At 59.1% G+C, this 17,237-nt stretch overlaps 1 long non-coding RNA gene across 2 annotated transcripts; it reads right to left on the bottom strand.

Moving 5' to 3' along the window:
* Positions 1-382: 382 nt before the first annotated feature.
* On the bottom strand, positions 383-14,372 carry LOC112443022 (uncharacterized). 2 transcript variants are annotated; one of them, XR_009492023.1, is made up of 3 exons: positions 13,267-14,372; positions 2,435-13,117; positions 383-2,128 (listed from the first exon to the last, which is right to left on the bottom strand). It is a non-coding gene; the product is annotated as an uncharacterized lncRNA (long non-coding RNA). The 2 variants fall into 2 exon arrangements; XR_003031298.2 differs by having other exon boundaries at positions 383-2,551; positions 11,032-13,117.
* Between the last annotated feature and the right edge of the window lie 2,865 nt (positions 14,373-17,237).

Raw genomic sequence — 17,237 nt, 5'->3', positions numbered from 1 at the left:
CAGGGCTGAGATGGGCAGGGAGAGGTGGTGGGCAGGGTGAAGCAGTTGGCGGGGTGGGCGGTGGGCAGGGTGAAGGGGTGAGGAGTGAGGTGTCGGAGTGGTGAGCGGTGGGAGGGGTGAGGCGGTGGGCGGGGTGAGGGGGGTGAGTGGTGGGCGGGATGAGGCTGTGGGCGGGATGAGGCGGTAGGCGGGGTAAGGCAGTGGGCGGGGTTGGGGGGGTGAGAGGGTTGAGCGGTGGGCGGGGTGAGGGGGTAAGAGGGGTGAGCGGTGGGCAGGGTGAGGGGTGAGCAGTGGGTGGGGTGAGGTGTGAGGGGGGTTGAGAGGGGTGAGGCGGTGGGCGGGGTGAGGCGGTGGGCGGGGTGGGGGGGGTGAGAGGGGTGAGACGGTGGGCAGGGTGAGGTGTGAGAGGGGTGAGGCGGTGGGTGGGGTGAGGGGCGAGGCGGTGGGCGGGGTGAGGCGGTGGGCGGGGTGAGGCGGTGGGAGGGTTTATCCGTGGGCGGGTTAGTGGGATTGGTGGAGCTCCCCCGAGCCCCACCTAGGAGGTGGGGCCTCTAGAACCCACAGCTTTCACTGATGCAGCTCCCGGGTCCTCACGAGAGCCCTTGGGTGCCAGGCCCTGATAGCTGACAATTTCCAGGCAGGTTCGAGCCCAGGGCAGAAATAGTAGCGGGGTCTGCATGGCAGAGACCCCCGATTTCTTGTCCCTAAGTGGAGGGCGCTGTGCATGGGAAAGAGCCTGGAGGTAGGTGGGAGTGGCCTGGGCCTCAGAACAAGGAGTAGCTCACAGAGCTGCCTGGAGGAACCCGTGTGCCACCCGTTCCATGGAGGACACCGAATTCCAGCACAGCCTCACCGGCCTGGGGGCAGCTAGGACAGATCAGGTCTCAAACCAGCCTCAAGGCCCTGCGGGAAGTTCAGTCGCTCAGTCGTGTCCGACTTTTTGTGACCCATGGACTGTAGCACGCCAGGCCTCCCTGTCCATCACGAAGTTTGAGCTCACTCAAACTCAGGCCCATTGAGTCGGTGATGCCATCCAACCATCTCATCCTCTGTCCTCCCCTTCTCCTCCTGCCTTCAATCTTTCCCAGCATCAGGGTCTTTTCTAGTGAGTAAATTTTTCACATCAGGCGTCAAAGTATTGGAGCTTTAGCTTCAGCATCAGTCCTTCCAACTAATATTGGACTATTTAGGACTGATTTCCTTTAGGATGAACTGGTTGGATCTCCTTGCAGTCTAAGGGATGCTCAAGAGTCTTCTCCAACACCACAGTTCAAAAGCATCAATTCTCTGGTGGTCAGCTTTTTTTATAGTCCAACTCTCACATCCATACATGACTACTGGAAAAACCATAGCTTTGACTAGACAGATCTTTGTTGGCAAAGTAATGTCTCTGCTTTTGAATATGCTATCTAGGTTGGTCATAACTTTCCTTCCAAGGAGTAAGCGTCTTTTAATTTCATGGCTACAGTCACCATCTGCAGTGATTTTGGAGCCCAAAACAATAAAGTCTGACACTGTTTCCATTGTTTCCCCATCTATTTCCCATGAAGTGATGGGACCAGATACCATGATCTTAGTTTTTTGAATGTTGAGATTTAAGCCAGTTTTTTCACTCTCCTCTTTCATCAAGAGGCTTTTGAGTTCCTCTTCACTTTCTGCCATAAGGGTGGTGTCATCTGCATATCTGAGGTTATTGATATTTCTCCCGGCAATCTTGATTCCAGCTTGTGTTTCTTCCAGTCCAGCGTTTCCCATGATGTACTCTGCATATAAGTTAAATAAGCAGGGTGACAACATACAGCCTTGACGTACTCCTTTTCCTATTTTGAACTAGTCTGTTGTTCCGTGTCAGGTTCTAACTGCTGCTCCTTGACCTGCATACAGATTTCTGAGGAAGCAGGTCAGGTGGTCTGGTATTTCCATCTCTTTAAGAATTTTCCACAGTTTGTCATGATCCACACAGTCAAAGGCTTTAGCGTAGTCGATTAAGCAGAAGTAGATGTTCTTCTGGAACTCTCTTGCTTTTTCTATGATCCAGTGGATGTTGGTACTTTGATATCTGGTTCCTCTGCCTTTTCTAAATCCAGCTTGAACATCTGGAAGTTATTGCTTCACACAGTGTTGAAGCCTGAAAAGAAAGCGTTAGTCTCTCAGTTCAGTCGTGTCCAACTCTTTGCGACCCCATGGACTGTAGCCCACCAGGGTCCTCTGTCCATGTGATTCTCCAGGCAGGGATACTGGAGTGGATTGGCATTTCCTTCTCCAGATGACCTTCCCAACCCAGGGATCGAACTCAGGTCTCCTGCAGTGCAGTTGAAACCTGGCTTGGAGGATTTCGAGCATTACTTTGCTCGCGTGTGAGATGAATGCAATTGCACGGTAGTTTGCACATTCTTTGGCATTGCCTTTCTTTGGGATTGGAATGAAAACTGACCTTTTCCAGTCCTGTGGCCACTGCTGAGTTTTCCAAATTTGCTGGCATATGAGTGCAGCACTTTCACAGCATCGTCTTTCAAGATTTGAAGGAGCTTGGCTGGAATTCCATCGCCTCCTGCGGGGAGAGCCACCACAAATGCCGACCTCGCTTAACTGGGTTTTTGTTTGTTTTTAGCTCAATTGTGAAAATCTGAAGTCAGGCTGTGGCTTCCAGGCTTGGGGACTCAGGGTCTGTCTGTGTCGGGAGTGTGCAGACCCGCCAGGGCCTGAGCCTCACCCTCCCTGCGGTAAGCCAGTGATCTGGGTGGGTCTGAGCCCACGTGGACAGCACCATCCTGCAGCCATTCCCACCACAGCTGCGGAGCACACCCCTCCTGACTCAGGCCCTAGGGGTGTCCCTCCTGCTCCCACTGCTCCCTCTCAGGGCCCTCTGCCCTGACCCTCCCCTTTGCTGGGCAACCACCCCTCCCCTGCAGCATGGAGCACCCGCAGTCTCTTTCCACCAGTGGGCCTGGGAGACAGAGAGACAGACAGAGAGACAGGGGCCGGGTGTCATGTCAGTGATTTTGGAATAAGAACCGGTGCCACTTGCTAAAGAATGAACAGTTTTAAACTTTAGTGAGACTTTGGGACTTACATCCCAGCCTTTTCTCTTTTCCTGGAGGAGCGTCAGGAGAACCTACGTGAAACCCCCAGGTGGCCGGGGAGCTGGCAGCTGAGTGACCCTCGGCCCGGTGCTCCTGCCCACTGCCTCGCCCTCCACACGGGGCTTCTCTGCAGGGCCCTGAGCTCAAGGCAGAGGGCGCTGGCTTCCCTCTCCTGGGCCCCATGAAGCCGGGGCTGGGAATGGACCGGCGCATGGATAATGACCTTGCAGCAGCAGGGCTTCCAGCAGCTGAGGTGCAAACCCCAGTCTCCAGGGAGTCCTGGGGGCCCCGCTAGGGTGCGTGTGTGCACACGTGAGCGTGTGTCCCTCTGCCTGCGGGCGCCACGTCTCTCTGAGCGCCCTCACGCCCTGCTGGCCTGTCCAGACATTACCGTCAGCAACGTGTCCTCTGAGTGTAGTGACCCGCTTCAACCAGGACAGGCTTGTCTGGAGTGACCCTCACCCACCCCTACCCCGCCCCCAAGCCTAACCTCCCCTGGCTGCCCACTTCATGCCAGCGCCCCAAACAGATTTGGAAGGCGATCCCTGGGGTCCCACCTGGTGGAGAAGGTTATGGTACAGTGAAGACACAGGAGCAGCCCGAATAGGCCGTGTCCATCAGGGGTGGTGCCTGCAATGAATGGAAACCCTGGTGCATCCAGAGCCATCACAGGGCAGCGGTGGGGGGACGTCCCTGGTGGTCCAGCGGTTAAGATTCTGCGTTCCCAGTGCATGGGACACAGCTTTGATCCTCCGTCCAGGAACTAAGATCCCTCATCCCACATGGTGTGGCCAGAAAAAAAAGGGGGGCAGGGGTCTCGGCACCTGGCAGGCTGTGCAGAGAAGTGTGGTTTGTCTGCTTCGTCGATATTCTCAGTGACCACGATCTATGGGAACGTCGCTCTGAAAGGAACTGGGCTGCCTTAGCGCCCAGACGGAGGCAGCCCTCTGTCCAGTGCAGGCGGCCTGCAACCGTGCTCCTCCTCTGAGCACTGCCCCTGCCTTTATGGGACCCCCTCCCCTCCAGCCGCTGACCCAAAGGTGCCCCTAGCCTGGGCGGCCGGCTGAGGAGGGGCCGGTGACCTCGATGGGCGAGGCAAAGCCGGGTCCTCCCCGCCCCTGCAGGGGCCTCCATGTGCACAGGGCCCGCCACCCTGGGTCTGCCCACGCGGGCCACAACCGCCTCCTTTCTGGTGCCTGGGCTCCTCTGGGGCACGCCCCCAGCCCAGGCAGGCTCCTCTCTGCTGTGTCCTCCGCCCAGCCTCCCAGGGGCCCCGCTCTGTTCCCAGGCTCAGTGACCACCTCTCACTGGGGACACTGCTTGGCCCTGCAGTCTGGGACTACGGGTCCCCGGGCCCCAGGAAAATGCTCGGAAGAGGGCAATGCCCAGCCCCCACCCCCGAATCCAGGCCATCCCTGCCTGCTCATCCCCGGGGCCTCTCTCCCCAGATTTAGCCACCCATGCTGAGGCTTTCAGCAACACCACACAGCTGTCCCTCTGCCTGCAGTGGAGGTCCCCGCTCCTCCCAGGAGGAGGTCCAAAGTCCTGGCAGCAGGACCCTCCCCTCCTCCTCCCAGGCCTCAGCACGGGTCTAGGTTTAAGATTAGCAGCGCCACCAGGGTCATGACAACAAGAGCCGGAGACGAAGGAGCTGATCCCGGCAGGACGGCCGATCCCTGACTCGGGCCACAGGCGGCCTGCCAGGGCTTGCTCTGTCCTTCCTCTCCGCCCGCCTGCGCGCCCATGTGCTCTTGCCTGCCCCGAGCTCAGCTATGCAGGTCCTGACCTGGGGGGTGACCGGCCCTCAGTCCTGAGCGGTCACCCTGCATGGCTGGTGAAACCCTCCCAACTTCCCCCCGGAAGCTCAGAGGCCCTCAGAGGACGCCTGGGCCCCAGTGCACTCCTTGCTGTGGACGGAGTTGTGTCCCCAGATTCACACGCTGAGGCCTGACGTCCTGTGGTCGCGTTTGGAGGTGGGGCTTCTGGGAGATATTAAGGTTAAACGAGGTCAGGGGTGGAGACCCGATCCCACAGTGTCAGCGTCCTTATAGGAGGAAGCCCCAGGGAGTCTGTCTCTCCCAGGGAGGACACACAAGATGGGGCGTCTGAGCCAGGAAAGGCCTCCCCAGGAGCCGGACTGGTCAGCACCTCGAGCTCGGATTTCCAGACCCCCAAAAACGTCTGCTGTTTCAGCCTCCAGGCTTCAGGTTTGCCACAGTGGCTGAGCAGGCCCAGCAGGCCCACCCCTGGGGCCCTTGGCGGGTCAGGAGCTGAGATCCAGCAGCTGTCCAGTGGTTCCGAAGCCCCAGCAGCCAGGGAGGCCCGGGCAGCCCTTCAGCCCCACTGGCGTCCCTGCAGGGAGCTCCCCCCAGCTGCAGGGCTGGGGTCAGCTAGGAGCAGAGCAAAACATGGATCCCCACCACCCCCACCATGGGCCCAGGAGATGGGCAGCCTCCAGGCCGGCGCTGACGGGCAGCATGCCAGCCCCCAGATGGTGCCCTGGGCCGACGAGGGGCCTTCAGCCTGCAGGCCTGCTTTCTCTCAGGTCAGCCATTTCTGGGGTCTGGACTCATTCCAGGGAACCCATCCCTTATCCTTAGCTGTGAAGTGAGTTTCAGGGTCAGAAACACCCCACGGAGAATCTTCTGAATAAACATTCAGGCGGACGGGGTGGGTGAGTGAGAAACCCTCTGGGTGGGGAAGGCAGGTGGATGCCCCAGCCAGCACCTGCCCAGCAAGGACGCGTTTCCCTATGTCCCCAACTGCAGGGGGGACTCTGCTGGTTCTTGGGCACTGAACGGTGCACCCAGCCCTGGCTGTAGCCAGCAGGGCCCCAGAGAGGGGAGGCCAAGCCTCCAGCCTGCCGGGTCTCCTCTCTGCCTCCTCTGCCCTGAGCTCCCCAGGAAGGGTGGGGAAGAGGCAGTTCACCCACAGAGAGGAGTACGTCATCCACCTTTGCGCCGGGGTCCAGGTCCCTCTGGGGAGCATAAACGGGCAAACATCCTCTGGCACTCTGTGATCCGCACAGGTCCATCCGCAAACCACCTCCCAGGCCACCTGGTCGCCAAGCCCCTGGTCACCCTCCCTCCAGGTTGACCATCAGCCAAACAGGTAGTGGTCCCCAGGCACTGGTGTGGATGGTCCTCTGGCCACTACTCCTTCATTTATTTTTTGGGCTCCAAAATCACTGCAGATGGTGACTGCAGCCATGAAATTAAAAGACGCTTGCTCCTTGGAAGAAAAGCTATTACCCACCTAGACAGCGTATTAAAAAGCAGAGACATTACTTTGCCAACAAAGGTTCGTCTAGTCAAGGCTATGGTTTTTCCAGTGGTCATGTATGGATGTGAAAGTTGGACCCTAGAGAAAGCTGAGCGACAAAGAATTGATGCTTTTGAGCTGTGGTGTTGGAGAAGACTCTTGAGAGTCCCTTGGACTGCAAGGAGATCCAACCAGTCCATCCTAAAGGAAATCAGTCCTGGGTGTTCACTGGAAGGACTGATGCTGAAGCTGAAACTCCAATCCTTTGACCACCTGATGCAAAGAACTGACTCCATGGAAAAGACCCTGATGCTGGGAAAGATTGAAGGCGGGAGAAGGGGACGACAGAGGATGAGATAGTTGGATGGCATCACTGACGTGATGGACATGAGTTTGAGCAAGCTCCAGGAGTGGGTGAACGACAGGGAAGCCTGGTGTGCTGCAGTCTGTGGGGTCGCAAAGAATCTGACAGGACTGAGTCACTGAACTTAACTGATTGGCTGTGCTCTGATCGCCTTGTGCCCTGATTGGCCTCAAGAAGAAGCTTTGCGCATCGCCAACCTTCCGGCTGAAACTCATCCGGGGTCCAAGCGCTCGCTTGCAGTCAGCCACTTTCGTCTGGTGGGGCCTGCTTCCTGCAGAAACACTTAGGAATGCATGTCGGGCCTTCGCCCGCGTCTTCCTGGCCGCGGGGCCCGCCCTTCTGCTGAGAGGGTTTGTAGCCGGAGGCGGCGCTCCCCTCGGCTCTGGGTCGTCGTCGTCGTCGTGGTCATCATGCCGGAAACCCGGCTCATGGGGAGCTCGTCCCCCGGGGCCTGTCAGGCCTGCTCGCCCAAGGCCCTTCCTCCTTCCTTATCCAGAGCGGCTTGCCTTCCCGCCTCACCTGGACGCACGGCCTCCCCAGCCCCGCCTCTCCAGACTCGGAGAGCCGGCAGCATCCGCCTGGGCACAGGCTCCGTGGCCTGTGGCCGAGACCTGGCTCTGCCGGGTGTGCATTCAGGCCCTGAAGCCGCGAGACCCAGGGTTCCTTCGGGGTTCCAGGCAGCCTCACATCCCCGGGAGCCCCCAGGAATCGCCGGAGGCCCCAGCCCACTGGCCGTCCTGCTTCCACGCTGACCCCACCCGGCATCTTATCCCAGTGACCGTCTGAGGCGCGCCTTCCATGCCACCCACAGCCTGCGGTGGTCTCTCCCTTCACAGCCAGGAGCTCAGGCAGAGGCCTTGGCAGCTGGGGCTGCCCCGCGAGGCATCGTTGGGGGTCGTGCCTGGGCTGGGCGGGGCCGGAAGGTCCAAGAAGATCCCCCCTGCCTGTCACCTTGGTGTCCCCCACCTGGCCCCTTTCTCTCTCCAAGTGACCTCATCTCTCTCCGTGTGACCCCATCTCTCTCCGCATGGCCCCGTCTCTCTCTGCGAGAGCCGGTCTCTCGCCAGGCCTTGTCTTGCCTGAGCCGCGTTACCACGTGGTTACCCGGCTCCTCGCTGCTGAGCAGAGCAAGCTGCAGCCCAATCTAGATCCGAGGGGTGACCACGGGCCTCAGCACTTGGTGGGACCTGGGCCGAGTGCACCAGGAGCGGAGGAGAGCAAACCCAGGACTCCCAACACCCGCAGGGGTGACACGAGTGTGGCGAGTGTTACCAGTCAAACGTCCAGACCAGACACCACCGTGGAGCATCTGCCTCTGGGTCCATCTCAGCGTTAAGTCCTCAGCCAGCAGGGGACGGGGACACAGAACCCTCTAGCCTTCCAGGCAGGAGGGGCAGCTGGCAGAGGCTGTCCGTCTCAGGACACCTGGGCTGCGGGCTGGGCCCCGGTGTATCTGGAGATGCGGGAGGCCCCCTCCTCCTGTGCCCAGAGCCCACATGCCCGCTCCGTCCAGATCTGGGTGCTGCCTGGGCCAGTCACCCACTGCCCATGATGCTCTGTGAAAACAGGTCCCAGCACGAGGCCCAGAGAGAAACTTTTCTGGCTGCCCAGACACTGTACCCTCAGAGAAGCAGACTGGGCCCTCATCCCAGGGTGTGGCATGACTCCCGGGGACCATGGGGCCTGGCCCCTCACTCAGGCGCCCTCCTGTTGTGTGCAGGAGGGGCAGGGGCTGGGAGCAGGTTTGCCTCTCCCCTCCTGCAAGTGTCCTGGTGGAGGGCACTCAGGGGAGTTTGGCCAGATGAGCCCCCATAGCCCAGGCCCGTCATCACTTTCCAGACTCCGACCACCCACCCTGCATGACTGTCAGGGTCTCTGCCTCTCGTGGGAACAGACGCAGGTCCCCCATGGGCTGTGTGGAGCCTGGCACCTGCGCCCACAGCTACCATGAGTTGTGGGGTCTGATCACCCATAACTGACACCGATGTTTCTTGTAGCTTCTTAATAGCTCATTATCCATCTCCCAACACCTCCCGTTCTCCACTTCCCACAGTTCTATTAATACACAAAACTACGATACTTAGTATTTAGGAAAAATGTTATTTCTAAGAATGGCCAACTTCTCCCTGGATACCCTGAACCCAGAATCAGTCAGAGGCTGTCACACCAGCTCACAGTGATGCTGGGCCTGGGAGGATACTCAGCTGGGAAGTGACATCGTTTGTGTTCACGGCCCTCTCCTCCCCACCCTTAAGCCGTGCCCCTCCTCCACCAGGCACGGGGACCGGCCATGACTCTGCTTCCTCCTGGTCCCTGGGCCCTTGCCTGTCCCCGCCTCCACTGCCCGCTGGGGTCTGGCAACCTGAGCCTCCCACCCCCGTGCAGGGTGGGGAGGTGTGGGTACAGCTGCAGCTGCGCAGTTCAGGCTCGCAGCCCCAGCATCCCTGCACCCTTCATCCCTCCCTCCATCTCCTCCTCCATCTCCTCCTCCCTCGCCCCCTCCACCCTTCCTTCCTTCATCTGTTCCACTGTTTGTCCAGCAAACACAGCCTCAGCTCCCGCCACACCGGATGTTGCGGGAGCTCTCGGTTCTCTGCAGAACTGAGGAGCAGTCCATTGACTCCAGCATCAGGACCACCATGGAGCAGATAGTACACTCACCTCCTTCATGGGAAACTCCCCTCCAAAGCCCAGGGGCTGAGTGGGGTCCAGGGCCGATGGGGAGCCAGCCCACCTGCCTGGCCTCTGAGCAGAGCAGTGACAGAGTCCCGGGAACAGTGGGACAGAAGAGGGGGGAGCTGGACACTTGTCCCCAGAGGGAGGGAGAGATCACAGTAGGGGAGGAGGGAATGGAGGTGGGTCTCTGTGCCCACAGCAGGGTCAGCGGTGGCAGAGGCATCGGGACGCCCTCCACTGTACGGGAGGAGCGAGGGGAGAGGAGGGAGCCCTGGGCGGGTTCCCTGATCTAATGTCCGAAAAAGGGACCCCCCCACCTGCGGTGCCCGGGCCCTGGGTGAGTGCGCTGGCATCCAGGCAGCCACCATAGGCACCTCTGGGAGGGAGACTCCCCTGGAGGGTGCAGAGGTGGGGGACCTGCGCCCCCCCCACTGGACTGGGGTCTGGGGGGGGGGGCGCCAGGCCCCTTCCCCACCAGGACAGCGTGGCCCCCAGTGCATTGGGGTCTGGTGGGGCACCAGGCCCCCTCCCCCGCCAGGACAGCGTGACCCTTGAAGACCCTCCTGAGGACCCCACCAGGGCAGATGGCTGGAGCCAGGGTCTCCCTGAAGCCCCCTCCCCTCCCAGGAGGGGAGCCCAGGGCTCCCCACCCCCTCCCTCAGGTCACTGCTGGAACCTCTGGCGCCCCTCCTCAGGTACCCCCACCCTGACCCCCTTGCCCTGCACACCAAGGGCTGGGGATGGGGGGACTGTCCTCGCAAGGGGGACCAGCTTGTCTTTCCAAACTTCAGAGAGGAGTAGGGGGCAGGGCGGGGCTCAGGCAGGCCCCAGAATGGTTCCTCCTGGACCGTTGTCCTGGACGGTCCCATTTGGCACCTTCGGGCTGGCAGAGGCCCTTCAGGCTGCGCACAACAGGAGAGACAGGGTGTGGGCCACAGCGACTATGGGTCTGTGGTGGGGCCGGGCCTCAACGTGGTCCAAGGTGACGCAGGGGATGAGCCGTGGGGGCTGCCTCCAGGCAGAGCCCCGGGGCCGCAGGGGGCAGAGGCTGCCGAGTCACAGAGGGGAGGGCGGGAGGAGGCGGGGTGGGGGTTTGGATTCTCTAATAAGCCTTGGACAGGGAGAGGGGAGCTGGCTCCTGACCCCGGGGTGAGGAGGGGCCTTACCTGCTCGGGGGAACTGAGGACGTGGGCAGGGGCTTTCCTGGGAGGCTGTCCCCTCCAAGCCCTGTGGACTTCAGGGTGGAGGGCCCACCTGCTCCCCAGCCACCTCTGACCCTGCCTTTCCCAAACCCCAGTCCTAGCGGCCCCTCCTTCTTCCTCCAACCTCTGACCTGTCCCCAGTCTGAAGACCTTGGTCAGGCGCCCCACCCTCCTGGACACTTTGCCAGCCTCTCACGTGTTCAGAGCTGACTCAGGCACGGCCTGCCCCACGACCTTGCCCTGTGAACGCTGGCTGCCACCCAAGGCCACACCCCGGGCCTGGGCCAGCGGACCCTGCAGCCCAGTGAACGCAGGGCAGGCTCCTCCCTCACACCCGGAGCCCTCCGGCCGCAGGGCCCCCCGGCCTGGCCGAGTCCACCTCAACCCCTGGCCTCACCCCAGCCCTCACTGGTCCTGCAGCTCTAGCGCCTTCACCCCAGCGCACCTCCAAATCTCCTGCGTCCGCTTCGCTCCGGGGCAGGGCTGTGTCCCGGGGGTGCGCCCCTGATCTCAGGAGGGTCCCCAGAGCTTGGTCTCCTTCCCCTCGCCCACCTCAGGCTTTCGGTGGTGTCGCCGCGGCTGACGTCCAGCCGAGCCTCTGCTGACCACCCTGACGTCACCTCCTGCCCAAGGCTCTGGGGGGCGGAGCCTAGCTGCCTTGGGGCGGAGCCTAGCTGCGTGGTCTGGGCGGCAGGAAGCTGATCACAGCGGTGGTGCTACGCACCACGTCCTTGCCCAGAGCCAACGCTCCTCTACAGGAGTTCCTACAGAATGTGCGAGTGAGCTACGAGAGAGGCCTGCTCAGGACGTCCTCCCCTGTCTTCCTCTCTTCATTCAGCTCTCTCTTACGGGCCACTCTTGACTTCTAATCCTGGACATCCCTGAGGTCTGCCTGTCCGCCCCACCAGGAGCCCCCAGACTGCCCAGTGATGGGTCGCTTCCCCCACGCAGCTGGAGCTGGCACTCAGAGGCGGGTCTCTGCAGCCCCTTCTGCGTCGTTCCCAGGGCCCCTCAGTGTGAGCAGCCAGCCCACCCTGGGTTGCCCCCCCCCCCCAGCCCCACACCGTCCCCTCACCCGCTGCAGCCACACCCTCTCGGCCCCGGGAGCTCCGAGGGGCCCCCAGCCTGCCTGGCTCGGATGGCTCACCTCTGGGTGGTGAGCAGCCCCGCTGGCCTGAACCCAGCTCGCCTCTGCAGCCCAGCTCTCACCCCAACCCCTTAGTCATCCTTGAACGTGGGGGCCCTGGGGGTCCTTGCCCGGCCCCTCACCCCCACCTACGGCGACCTGTCCTGAACGGCGCCTGCAAGGAGTAGGCGCTCCGGACAGGGCGCTGCAGGGCCACTGTGCTGAAGGTGGTCAGTGGCCACTCCGCGAGGTGTCCTAAGACTGGAGCCCCACAAATGTCTCCCTTTGTTCAGCTGTGCCTTCCCTCACAGAGGCTGCGGGAATCCAGCGGAGTCCACACCTGGGGAGCTGTCGGCGGGCCGCTCTGGCCCATGGTCCGCGCAGTTCACAGTAGGACTGTTTCTGGCCCTGGGGCCCAGGGAACTGCACGTTCATGCAGATACGGTTCTCAATGGTTGTTTGGGTGAACCTCGAATTTCATTCTCATGATACAAATGCTCCCTGCAAACTACACCCCCTCCCAAGCAACCGTGGTACACCTGAGGGGCAGCGGTGCCAGCTCCCCCTCACCCCCACCGCCTGGCAAACGTTAACATGGCCTTGGGTCAGATGCTCCCCAAAGGGCAGTTCCTGCCTACGTGCAGCTGCCCAGGCCACCAGCAGCCGGGGTCCAGCCCAGACGCCCTGGGCCTGGGACCAGGCAGAAAGGCACAGCTGCTGAGCTCGGGGGAGCCCCCCCCCCCATGGAAGACCCCACCCTCCCACCTGCTCTGTGTGGTCTCTGTCACCTAGGGTCTCCTCGATTGCTGAGTGAGGAGCCCTGCCCCTCCCCCACCCCAGGGGGACTCCGGGTCCCTGGGGAGGAGGGGGTGAGGAGGGTAGCCCCAGGGTCCCCTGAGTCCCTCCATGGGGCTGAGGAAGGGCGCTGAGTCAAGGAGAGCTGGGATGCAGGATGGGCTGACCTGGGGGCGGGGCTGCAGCGCCCGAAGGCTCTGGGCTGGTCTGGGGCGAGCTGGGGAGGGGGCTTGAAAGGCCAGGATTGGGGAAAAGGGACCCGAGCTGCAGGGGCCACAGGTGGGAAGGCGGAGTTCCTGGGCTGCCCTACCCACCCAGGCCCCTGCCCACCCCGCCCTGGGGCTTTTCCCCAGGGACACTGAGTTGGGGGTGGGGTGCAGGGCCTTTTGGAAAAGTACTGGCCTGGAGGCTGCTGAGAAGTCAGTTCCTCAGGTTAATGGTTAATCTGCAGCTGAAGCGTAAAAACAACTTAACCCAAGCAGGGTAGCTACTGAGAGTGGTGGTGGGGGCTGTGTTTGCGGGCCACGCTCACCCCTCTCCCTGCTCATAAACTCACGCCTCACTGCGGGGTGGGGGTCCGTGGCCAGGCCGTCCCTCTGCTCCTGAAGCCCTAGGGTCAAGCGGATGGATGTGAGGAGCCCCCCCCATTCCCACCCCACCCCCCCGCCAGTATACACTCTGCCAGGAGCCCCAGGACCCCTGTGCCCAACATCTGCCCTGTTTCTCTGGGCGCGCAGATGAAGGCTGCGACCTCCTCACCTGCGGATGGGGCTGCCACTGACCGGCCTGACCCCCTGGCCAGACCCTTGGAGGCTCCTGCAGCCCAGCCCCTAGGAGAGGCTGGTGGAGTCCTTGTCCCCGGTGGGGGGACAGGCAGGTGGGAAGCCTGGAGGGAGCCTGGGCAGCAGGGAAGAGGGACGCAGTGGGTGCAGCCACCAGCAGGAAGTGACTGCCTGCGTCAGCGCTAGAAGTTGCACCACTGCACCATCACCAGCAGGAGGAGAAAAGATCCTCTCCCGCCTGGCAACAGCCTAGCCAATGAGAAGCCCCAGCCTCCTCCAATGGGCTACTTGTGTTAAGGCCCCGCCCACCTCCCCATCTCCCTATAAAAAGAGGGTCCTCTACCTGGCTCCCGACTTGCCCCCAGCTCACCTAGCTCACCTTCTCTTGCGGCCGGTGTGGCAACTCTGCTGCCTTGAGTAAACCTGTTTTACTGGTAAAAAATGACTATTTATTGTTTTAGTTTAGCATAATGAAAACCCTCCAACAGCAAAGAGACATGAAAAATGTTAATTCAGCCAGGACTCAGACACACAAATGGACCCTGCGAGATACCAACTCCTAACTCAGTTGGCAAAGGTTAAAATGATGCCTAGCACCTCAAGGGCAAGGGAAACCCACACTGCTGTGTGGAGGTCTTTCCAGAAAGCAATTTTCATACCCTTCAACCTGACACATCACTTCTAGAAAAATCTGTCCCAGGATTTCAAGATGGGGGAGGTGGTTTTGAACAAAGATGCTTACTGCAGCAAGATTAACAATAACTAAAAGCTGGAGCAACAGAACTGCCCAACAGTAGAAAAATGGGTTCTAAACCTTCTATTATGTCCCTACATGGGGGCTTCTGGGCAGTGTGAGTTTTGCAGTGTGGGAAAACAGTATGCTAACTGGAAAATACAAAATGGTGATCATTGTAAGTATGTGTGCTGTGTGCTTGGTCGTTCAGTCATGTCTGATTCTCTGCGACCCCGCGAACTGTAGCCCGCCAGGCTCCTGTGTAAATGGGGTTTCTCCAGGCAAGAATACTGGAGTGGTTGCCATTTCCTCCTCCAGGGGATCTCCCCAACCCAGGGACTGAACCCCGGTCTCCCAGATTGTGGGCAGATTCTTCACTGTCTGAGCCTGATTGTAAGTATAATATACTTACCATGTATGTACACACATGCACATCAGAAGAAAAGGGCTAAGTTAGCTTTTGAAAACCGTCTATGGATGGTGAAATCATGAATGCTTTTTACCCGTGTCTTGCAATTGTCCTGCATTTTCCAAATTACATTGCACATTTCCGCTACAGTAATCACAAGTTATAAAAATATAAATGTGCGCATATTACTATAGGCCTGACAAGACTTGTTTAGAGCATTCAGCTAATGCCTCGTCTGCTTTTTCCAACCACACAAAGTAGGTCGGAGGGCTCAGGGGGTGGACCTGGCCCTCCGGAGACTTCCCACCCCACCCCACCCCCGCCACCACTGCTCCCCGCTGGGCTGTGAGGGCAGTTGTTACCACAACAAAGGCAGAATCGCACTGCATCCTCCCTGCTTATCTGGGGTTATTTCCTGAAAGACCCAGGTTGGTAACAATCAGTTCTCTAGATAAGCCGGCAGTAAACAAACAGGTGCAGCGGGAGTGGGGCTCCAGGGGACTCTGGCCTCTGGCCGGCGGGGCCGGGGAGAGCGCAGAGCCAGCATCCCCGAGCTCCACTGGGCCCGGGGCGGGGAGGGGCCGGGGATGCGCCTCGAGTCCCTCTCCGGGGAGCAGGGCTGGGGCGGGGCCCTTCCGGCGGGGGCAGGGGAGCGTGCCGGCTGTCACCAGTCACCAGACACAGGACAGTTCTCTGTCCCTCCCTCTCCTGCGGTGACCCGGCTCCATCTTCCGAAAGGAGACTAAGGCAGAGCAAACACGGACACAGAGGGAGAGGGTCTCAGGTGGGGGGTGGGGGGCGGGAGGGGGGAGGCTGGCGGGAACCCAGTGAGCTCTGCTGGGGGCTCAAGACTCCAGCCCGGGGCTGGGGTGAGGTGGGGGACGGCATGGAGAAGCATCAAAGGTCCCTGGGCCCTGAGGCCGCAACTCAGTAACTCGGGCCCTGTGACCAGCGGTTCCAGAGCACCCAGCCCCAGGAGGCAAAGGGGGCCGTCTCGAACACCAGCAGGCTGTGGGGCCCCACCCGCCTCTGGTCCCGGAGGCCGGTGCAGCCTGGGTGGCCGGGGGACAGGACTCACGCGTGCTCGGGTCTGTCCTGGCCCTGCTGTCCGGGCCCAGGGCCACCATCCCCACCGGCCCAGGGAGGCGGCGCCGATCGGCTCATTTTCTGAGGGTTTGAAGTCTGGGGCAACCTCTTAACAGGAATCTGAGAAAAACATGAAGCTGGCTGCCAGCCCTACTGAGATAAAATCTGATAGAAAAAACAAAATTAATCAAGGATGGAATCCACTTACAAATGCTTCAATAAGCCATCTGGTCCTTTCAACTATATTTTTAAAAAGTCAAAGGCAAAGATAAAGCCTTTGACTATGTGGATCACAACAAACTGTGGAAAATTCTTAAACAGATGGGAATACCAGACCACCTTATCTGTCTCCTGAGAAACCTGTATGCAGGACAAGAAACAACAGTTAGAACCAGACATGGAACAGCTGGACTGGTTCAAAATTGGGAAAGGAGTACGTCAAGGTTGTATGTTGCCACCCTGCTTATTTAACTTATATGCAGAGTGCATCATGCAAAATGCCAGGCTGGATGAAGCACAAGCTGGAATCAAGATTGCTACAAGAAATACTAGCAACCTCAGATATGCAGATGATAGCACTCTAATGGAAGAATGTGAAGAGGAACTAAAGAACTTATTGATGAAAGTGAAAGAGGACAGTGGAAAAGCTGGCTTAAAACTCAACATTCAGAAAATGAAGATCATGGCATCTGGTCCCATCATTTCATGGCAAATAGAAAGGGAAAAAGTAGAAGCAATAACAAATTTAATTTTCTTGGGCTCCAAAATTACTGCAGATGGTGACTGCAGCCATGAAATTAAAAGACGCTGCTCCTTGGAAGAGAAGCCATGGCACATCTAGACAGTGTGTTAAAAAGCAGAGGCATCACTTTGCTGACAAAGGTCCGTCTAGTCAAAGCTATGGCTTTTCCAGTAGTCATGTATGGATGTGAGAGTTGGACCATAAAGAAAGCTGAGCACTGAAGAATTGATGCTTTTCAACTGTGGTGTTGGAGAAGACTCTTGAGAGTCCCTTGGGCAGCAAGGAGATCAAATCAGTTAATCCTAAAGGAAATCAACCCTGAATATTCACTGGAAGGTCTGATGCTGAAGCTCCCATACTTGGGCCACCTGATGCGAAGAGCCAACTCGTTAGAAAAGACCCTGCTGCTGGGAAGGCTTGAAGACAGGAGAAGAAGGGGACAACAGAGGAGGAGAATTGTGTTGTTATGGGTATTAGCAATGTACAATGAGAGGATAAACATTAAGAACAGTATCATTCATAAGAGTGTCCAAAAAAGTCAGACGCAAGAAGAAATGTGACGGAAGACTTCCACGTCCTACACACACACACACACACACTAAAACAGGACTTCCCTGGTGGCCCAGTGGTTAGGAGTCTGCACTTTCCCTGCTGGGGTGCAGTTTGAGCCCTGGTGAGGGAACTAGAGACCCTGTGAGCCACGAGGTATAGCTGAAAAATAAAAAAAATTTAAATCTATGAAACATTATTGAGAGGAAAAAGACCTACACTAATGGAGGGACGAGCTACACTCATGGTTTGAAAAACCCTATATTGTTACGATCCCATTTAAACCGAGCTGTAGGTTGAATGCACTTGAATCACAATTCCAGCAGCTTTTCAGTGGAGACTTACAAGCTTGCTCCACAGTGTATGTGTCCTTAAAGAACACGGTCGGGAGGTATGAGACCTGTGATAAAGCTTCAGAGATGAAGGCTG

This window comes from Bos taurus, chromosome 20, assembly GCF_002263795.3.
Source record: "Bos taurus isolate L1 Dominette 01449 registration number 42190680 breed Hereford chromosome 20, ARS-UCD2.0, whole genome shotgun sequence".
In the NCBI taxonomy this organism is placed as follows: Eukaryota; Metazoa; Chordata; class Mammalia; order Artiodactyla; family Bovidae; genus Bos; species Bos taurus.
Note: the sequence above shows the minus strand (reverse complement) of the source record. Positions and strands in the feature narration are given on the sequence as shown.